The following is an 8,729-nucleotide window of genomic DNA, read 5'->3' on the forward strand; positions in this document are numbered from 1 at the left end:
CGTTTAGTAACCGAGGGTAGAGAATGGTACACTGGTTGTCCTTCTATCAGATCCTCAGATCGATGGAGCCGGCGACCTCTGATCTAGATTGCTTGGGGAATGTCTACTGGGTTAGACGCAATGATGCTAAACTACCTAGCAAAAAGATAAATAAAGCAATAAATAAACCAACAACTGGACAGCATAACGGCATAAAATAAACAAATAATATACAGTTGGATATTCAAAACACATAGTCGATAAGCCGAACACACTGTTCCTCGATACTGATCACTGTTCTCAAAATCTCTATTCCTAATACTGAACCCTGATACCCGCAGATAACCGATTCTCTTAAAGCTGATACTGATGCCCTCAGGCCTGATGCCCAGACTTACAAACTGGCGTGTTCATTTCCCTGCAGAAATACATTCTAAAAGCACATAGCAAGTAAAGAGAGCCAAAACACCCCTATGTTGGGGTAGGGTTTCCCTGTCCTATTTTGTCAGGAACTAGGGTTTCACTACGCACACAGCGGTTTCAAACAACTTAGCATCGGATAAGCAACCTGTCCTAGCTTGGAATGGTCACTATGGTTCCGAATATGCACTAGGTCGAATGGTCAAAAGGGGTGCCCCGGTAAACCGGGGTTTGTGTTCCCATACTGTCAGAGCCCATAGCCGGTCAGCCTTATGGTCATGCCTTGACAAGACAAGCCTCGGGCAAACCGTTCAGGAATGGCAGATGGCAAACACTGTGTTCCTAGGCGCACCAATGCACATGCAATGCAAAGAAACACATAAATGAGATCAAAACAGGATATCACGAGTTCGAGTCAAGATCTCTATTTCCCCAGCAGAGTCGCCAGAAACTGTAACACGCCCGCGAGGGGCCCTCGCTACAGTTCGGACTCGATTTGTGTCACGGTTCTTAATCTGAACCAAAGAGTCCAAATCTGGCAAATCGTTTTGAGAAACAGATTTTTGAAAAAGTAGTGCCAAACATGGACTGCTTTGCCAGATACAGAGTCGCCACCTAAATATTTTAAAATGGGGGAATTTAGGAAACCCTGACTCGGTGCCGAAGGCCACATGTCCGTCATCACCGGAGTTGTCTCGGCTCGGGAGCTTGGGTACGATCGGGGAAGGTCAGCCACATGTCCGTCATCACCGGCCTCTACTAACCATGATATCTGATTTTGAAAACTTTATGTGTTCTTATTCCGGTTATTAGCCTAGAATTACTATGTTATGCGCACCGCAAACAAGTATAGACCAAGTCGCCTAATTGGAACAAAACATTTCATGTTTGTTTTGAAAATGGTTTGCTACTCGCAAGTAGGCTAAAATGAAGGTTTTGCCACCCTCAAGAGGGCTTTTAGAAAAGATGGTTTTGCCACTATCTAGTGGGCTTTGAAATTCACAGTTTTAATGCATTATCCCAATTGAAGCAATTTGACCTCCACCCACAGGCATTCAAGCAATTTATCTCATGTAAACACTTAGCCGCATGGCAAGCATACTTATTATGGCAACATTCACATACGTGTTGGATGCTAAAGCATAACCACTTACATTGTACTCCGTGCCAAAACAATAAACTAGTTAGCAAATGTGCATGTCCTAGTTCATGTTATTTTGCCTAATGCAACACATACAAGATGCAATTTTAGTTAGGCTCGGTTAACCTAAATATGGCATACGATATGCAACCAACTGATTCATGTATTCAATTTTGAAATTTGAAAATACGAATGCGGTTAGTATGATGTACCGAGCCCGGTGCATGTCAACAAATGCAGGAATGCACGCATGCATATCATAAGGTATGCTAATTTCAAAAATGCCCTAATCTACCATCATAAGCAGGTAAATAAAAGGGAAGAAAGAAATGGGGATTGGAAGACATACACACACTCACCCACACTTATTACATGTTTACCCTCACTCAGAGAGTCCGAATTAATATTACAGTCCCAAATAATAGACGAATAAAATTATTACAAAGATTTCTAATTTAATTTAAAGGAAAGGTGGCGAAGGAAAGAAAAGGGGTAGCCGCAGCCTCTGCCTCGGGATACGCGAATGATGCATGCTCGAATCCGTCTTGCCCGAAAAACCCGTACTGTACCCCTGTCGCCTCTGTTTGTACTGCCTTGTCTTTCTGAAAATTACCAAAGTACTGGAGCAAGTTCCTTGCATTCTGCAGAGCACCGCCGGCCGGACAGAATTACCACCGGCACTTCACAATTCCCATCGGCATTTTATTGGATTCATCGGCACTCCAGATAGTGCCGGTCGGCACTAAATTCTGCCGGTCGGCAGAAACTTCCTGCAGAAGACAATTTGACAGCAAACAGAGAACAGACAGTGCATGGCATGGAGTTCTTGGACACATAAGCATGGTCATGCTTCCTATCATATTTTGAACTCAAAGAAGCATGACCTTCGATCTTTGAGCCATCAATGGTGCATGATGGCTCAAGGGATCAAATTTGCCACTTAATGTAAGGATGTATGCAACAAACAAAATGAAAACCGAGGCCTTATCAAGTTGGAGTCAAAGGTCCTTTTGAATCTACTCAAAAAATATAGAGGACATGCGAGTAATTAGCCCTTTTTAATTTATAGAGAAAGTGAATAAGCAAACATAGAGAAAAGAATAAGCAAAACACGCAAGACCCTTTTGAATCTACTCAAAAAATTATAAAATTAAATAAGTACACATCTTTAAAGAGAACATGCGAGTAATTAGCCCTTTTTAATTTATATAATGCACAACTCGACCTAAACCCATGACTCAATGCCTTTTAAATGTAAATGAGATGTCAAGCTTTTCCGAGAATTAGGGACCTATTACATGGGCCCAATCAAAGTGCTCAATTCTTGAAAATCAATCAAAGAAAAACCACTGCCACATGTTTGCTGTATAAATACATGAAATCAAGGTGCTTATCCTAATTTGTGTAATGACTTAAAATTAAATTAATATACTATTTTTGTAAGCCCTTTTTGTTTCCGTTAAAAAAATAAAAATAAAAAATTAACTCTTTTATGTCAAAAGAACTAATTTTTGTAAAACTTATTTGTAAAATTATTTTAATCCAATAAGGTAGGTTATAAGAAAATCAAAGGAAGCATGGTGAGTTTGGGATCAGTAAAATATATATATTGTTCAAAAATTTTGTTTTTTTCTCTTTAGTCATTTTGTTTTAAATTTGTATCATTTTTTTTTTTTTTACTTTTTACTTTTTAGCTCTAATGTAGAATGATTTAAAAAGTTTTTTAAAAAAATTTGAAAAAATCACAAATTTTTTTTTTCTTCAGCTTTTTTTTTTTTTTCCTTATTTTTTACTTTACTAGTACATGTAGTCCAGTAGAACCTAACACCCAAGATTTTTGAAGTTTTTTAAAAAGTTTACAAAAAAAAAAAATGGCCACCCAAACACACCCCTACATAGTGAGTCCATCTTAGGTAACTTTGGTTGGAAAACTATATTGTGTTGTGTCATGTGAGGACTGTGATAATGACTATGCATTGAGTCTTCTGTCCATGGCCCCGGGTTGGGGATATTTTTGTAATTTTATGTTACTTATTCGTTGCCCTAATTTCTATGATTATAAATAAATGAAATCCACCTCTTATATTGTGTAAAATAAATCCCAATGGAGTCTCCATCACCTCCCATCAAAAAAAGAAAAAAAAATAGTCTCTCCATCACAGATCCACACCTGTAATTTCAGCTCCCAATTTTGTATACAAATGGCAAAGCAAGTTCTACTGAAAGAAATAAAAAAAGGTTCAAATTTTGTGTCCTCTCCTTTGGAACAACTTCTTTTTTATTTGGGATAAAAAAGTATTGATGATCTGAATTTTATGTCTTTGCAGTTTACATCAATGGTGTCCAATCTTAAGGACAACAACAAGAATAACAGAATTACAAGTCCATCTATATTGTTTGCTAATAGTGTGTGGATTGATCGAAGTTTCAGTTTGAACCCCTCTTATAAAAGGATTTTGGAAGGTTCTTATAATGGTAAAGCCAAAGAGGTTGACTTTGCAAACAAGGTACTTTTCTATTTTATTTATTTTTTATTTTTATAATCTTTCTCTCATAGAAGATGCTAATATATTGTTAGGATTGAAAACAAGTCATGTCATGTCATGTTGAGTTTAGTAGTAAGTTGTTTAGGTTTGATTTAATTTAAAATTATGTTTAAGTTTGAGTTGTTTATATGATAAGTTGATTTTGAATGAACTTTTAGTTTTTGTTTGGGATTTTTTGACTTTTTGGTAAAAAAAAATATTATAGTAAAATTAAAATGACAATTTTACTCTTTTGACTTTTTGACTTTTTAAGTAGTTGAATTCAAAGGGTAAAATAATAATTTTGGCATAGTAACTTCCCCCACAAGCTATCCTTAAATAGTATAGACTTTTTAATTTTTTAGTAATTTTTTGACTTTTCGATTTTTTTTAGTTTATCCCAAATAAGGCTTTACTAAGTCGAATTTGAGTTGAGTTTAAATAACTCGATTTTTTTATAGTGTTTATAAACTTGTTAAGCCACAAACTTAAAATTTTGTTCACACTTGATTTATTTATATAATAATTCGATCTCGAATAAGTTTTAACCCTATATATTGTGCATTAAGTAAGAAATTAATTGATGTAGTATATCAAAAACATTGAATATATCCCTCCCCCGCCCCCCCCCCCCCAAAAAAAAAAAAATCCTTTGTATCCACAAAGGGAAAAAACTCTGATTAAATAAGAAATCCTAATCATACAAGGAAACAATTTAGCTAGGCATAAATCAATTAGGAAATTATAAAATTTGGCAATATATGAGTTGAATAAAATTTAGTGTGCCACATATTGTACAGAATATTTAGTATTGTTGATTTTAATTATGCCCAAATTTAGATACTATAAAATATTAGAAACATGCCAAAATGATGACTCTAAAACAGGACGTTCCAAAATAAAGTTATTGCTAAAATAAAAAAAATTTATAAATGCCAAAATTATTAATCTGAGGACCTAAAAAAAAAAAAAAAACCCCAAAGTCTACCATGCATCATCACTACAGTAATGCAAGAAACATTAACTAGTGTACTGACTACACTAATTAGGGATTGTTTGGGATTAATTAATAAAAATAAAAAGTCAAAAAATTACTAAAAAAGCTAAAATTCTATACTACTCAAGGGTAGCATTGGGAGAAGCCACTAGGGCAAAATTATTATTTTGCTCTTTGAATTCAACTACCCAAAAAATCAAAAAGTTAAAAGTCAAAATGGTGAAATGGTCATTTTGATTATACTATAATATTTTATTACGCATTTTTTCATAAAAATTCAAAAAATTATCCCAAATATACATGTTTTTTTCCTTACTTTTTAATTAAAAAGTCAAAAGTACACTTATATAGCATATCCCAAACAACCATCTAGTATTTCTAACATTATTACCACCACCAAGAACATCGATCTAAAAGGTATCTTTCATTTAGATTACCAAATTTTAGGGATTCCAAGCTTATAAATAAAAAAATTTAAAACAAAATAAAACGAAACATTTGTGCTACTCATTCTATATCATCATCTTATGTTGTTGTCCTTCAAGGCTGATCAAGTGATAGATGAAGTAAATTCATGTGTCAAAAATGAAACCAAGGGACTCATCAAGAATTTCCTTCGTCCTGGATCTTTATATGGTAACATTGCACTCCTCTTTGCAAATGCATTATACTGCAAAGGGCAATGGAATCAAAAATTCGATAAAACACGTACAAGAAACATGAATTTTCATCTTCTCGATGGAGAGATCGTTCAAGTTCCTTTCATGACAAGCAAAAGAGGCAGTCGTCATCTTTACGGATTATTCGGTGGATATAAAATCCTCAGTATTCCATACCAAGGTAGTAACTTCTCTATGTACTTTTTTCTTCCAAATGAAACAGATGGCTTGCCAAAACTAGTCAAGAAGCTCAAGTATCCAACCCTGGATTCATGAATCAAGAATTTGGGTTGAGGAAAGAGGATGTTTCTAAATTATGGATCCCAAGATTCAAAGGGGTTGTTTTGTTCATTGGTGCTGTGCTCAATCCTCTCTTAGTTGCTTGATATAGCTCTTCGTGAGCAAGGTGCTCAATCCTCTTTTATGCAAAGTTTTTCGACACTAACTCCCTTTGGTACAACTTATGGGTTTTTTTTTTTTTTTTTTTAAATTGCAAGTCCATATAAGGATATATTTGATGTTGTTTCTGTTTTCAATTTTTTTTATGCTACGCATTACGATATTAATAAATTAGTAGTGTTAGATTATTATAACTGGTCATTGACTCGAACCTAAACTATTATACAAAGTTTTTGGACAATATAAGCTCATTTGGTACAACTTATGGGGTGTTTATAAATATATTTTTTTATATTGGAAGTCTATATAAGGATATTTGATGTTGTTTTCTACTTTCAAGTATATATATATATATATTGACTACACGCTTTGATGTTAATAAGTTTGTAGTGTTGGATTATTATAACTAGTTGTAAAGGGTCAGAAATTAAAACCCAAATTAAGTATGAGCTTAAGTGCTAAGGTCGCCCTTCTAAGACGACTATGAATGAAAAGAGAGCATGGGCTAAAGCCCAAGGGAAGTGGGTCAACAGTGGGCCGAAGTAGGTCCGACCTGCCAAGGGTCCAATCGGACTTTACGAAGGAAAATGCCAAAGTCAAAGTTGCAAAGGGAACACTTGCGGTGGTCAAGTTGCTGAGGCACTTTGCCTCAGCGCCGCCATTCCCCAATAATGTCGGTTCAGTCGCCACCTGAAGTTGCTGAGGGAAAGAGAAAGCTGAAGCAACTAAGTTGCAGAGGCGACACTTGCGACGACTAGGTTACGGAGGTACTTTGTCTCAGCGCCGCCATTCCAAGTATTGTCAGTTCCGCCGCCATCTAGAGTTATTGAGAGAATGAGAGAACTGAAGCAACTAAGTTGCAAAGGTATTACTAACAACTAAGAAGCAGAGGTATTACTTGCAACGCCTAAGTTGCAGAGGCACTTTTCAGTGCCGCAGGAAATGACTACCATAGCAACTACAGCCGCCGCAACCAACTTGCGGAGGGAACATCCCGCCAAGGTGATAGCAGCCTTTGGGAAAAACTTCTCTTTTGCAAGTAGAGGCTAATGCTTGGCGCTGATATCAGGCCCCAAAGTTCATTACCTTGGCACGGATAGCTGGCCCCAAGACTTATTGGTTGGAGCTGATAGCAGGCCCAGAGATACCAGTTTACTGCGACAACCTCGAGAAGATGGGAGCAAGGCAGCCTGAGCACAAAGGACTCCCTTTCCATTTACCCAGGTCACAAACATGCCTTAGTCTCACAGGGAGGAGTAACGAAGCCCCTTTGGGCTTGGTACTAAGGCACAACATGGCTGATAGCAGGCTCGGTTATGGCATTCGTCCTGGAAAGCTGGGGAGTTTGTGGTTAGGTGGCTAAGGATGGAGGCTTCGCTAAGGTCAGCACGAACATAGTCGATAGTAGACTAATAGAGTCTTGAGAATGCATGTACTGGCAAAGTAGAACTGAGAAGGGAAGTGCAGTAGTAAGGTTTACCATTGCAAGTGCACTTGCTGAGGTTTGAGCTGAGAAGGCAAGTGCAGCAACAAACACTTCCGCCGCAACTGCACTTGCTAAGGCTCAAAAGGTAGTTGTAGCGCCAAACACTCCCGTCGCAACTACACTTGCTGAGGTTCAAAAAAGGTAGTTGCGGAGGCAAACAGATAGTACATGCAGAGGGACACGTGGTACCTTCAGTCTGGTGGCTCAAGGCAGAATATTCCATGTGGTCCTCTGGGACACATGTCCTCTATTTATTTGGCCACTTGATGTCCTCTTGGTACCAAGGAAAAACCTATAAATATGACCCATTTCCCAAGGTTCAAGAGGAGAAATTTTGGAGATTTGGGGGAGATACTTCCCATTTGTGCACTGCCATACTTTTCTTCTTAAGCTACCTGCTCCACCCTTATCTAGCTACACACTCTTCAACACCCAGAGAGTTGATGCTGCTCATTCTTCAGCCATTCCACCATTGTTGGACCAGTAGCATAGTTTTGCCTCTCTAATCACGTTTCTAACCTTGAATCCCCCTACATTTCTGGTGACTCTGCTGGGGACGCTGCTTTGTTACTGGTTCATACCCGCAGTGGTTTACACATTTAACTGGAAAAAATGGCAGAGGATGAAATTCAGCAACCCCCACGGCAACAAGGCTCTTCCAATGGCGGAATAACACATGCAGAGAATCATGACCACCATGTTATGGTTGAGGCAGTCCAGTTAGTCTAGGATATGCAGAGGGAGATCCTGGCAGCTTTGCAAACTCTCACTGATGGCGTCCAGACCAGCTCCAGTATAGGCACCTCCGCTTATAACAGTCCTAAACCTAGTGCCCAACCTGTTCCCTAGGAATCAAGCACTGATCCAGGTGCCTCCGATGGTACCCCAGGTGAACGGTACGGCTGTTGGTTCGGCTACCCAGGAGCAGACTGGACCATTCTCGCCCACTCACTTTGTTACGCAAGTCGATGTATAAGCGATGCTTGAGCAAGAGTGCAGCAAGAGGCAACTACAATCTCTCCCCGACCCAGATGTGAAGCCTTCATACTCTCAGGAGATATTGGTTATGCCATACACAACTGGGTATACAGTACCCAAATTTGTCAAGTTTGATGGGATGCAA

The 8,729-nt window shown here is 38.0% G+C and overlaps 1 pseudogene; it reads left to right on the plus strand.

The window, feature by feature from the left end:
• The first annotated feature begins 3,741 nt into the window (after positions 1-3,741).
• Positions 3,742-5,997, plus strand: LOC145800139 (serpin-ZX pseudogene; annotated as a pseudogene).
• The last annotated feature ends 2,732 nt before the right edge of the window (positions 5,998-8,729 follow it).

The sequence above is a fragment of the Camellia sinensis genome, chromosome 10, assembly GCF_055761805.1.
Source record: "Camellia sinensis isolate YWXY chromosome 10, ASM5576180v1, whole genome shotgun sequence".
NCBI lineage: Eukaryota > Viridiplantae > Streptophyta > Magnoliopsida > Ericales > Theaceae > Camellia > Camellia sinensis.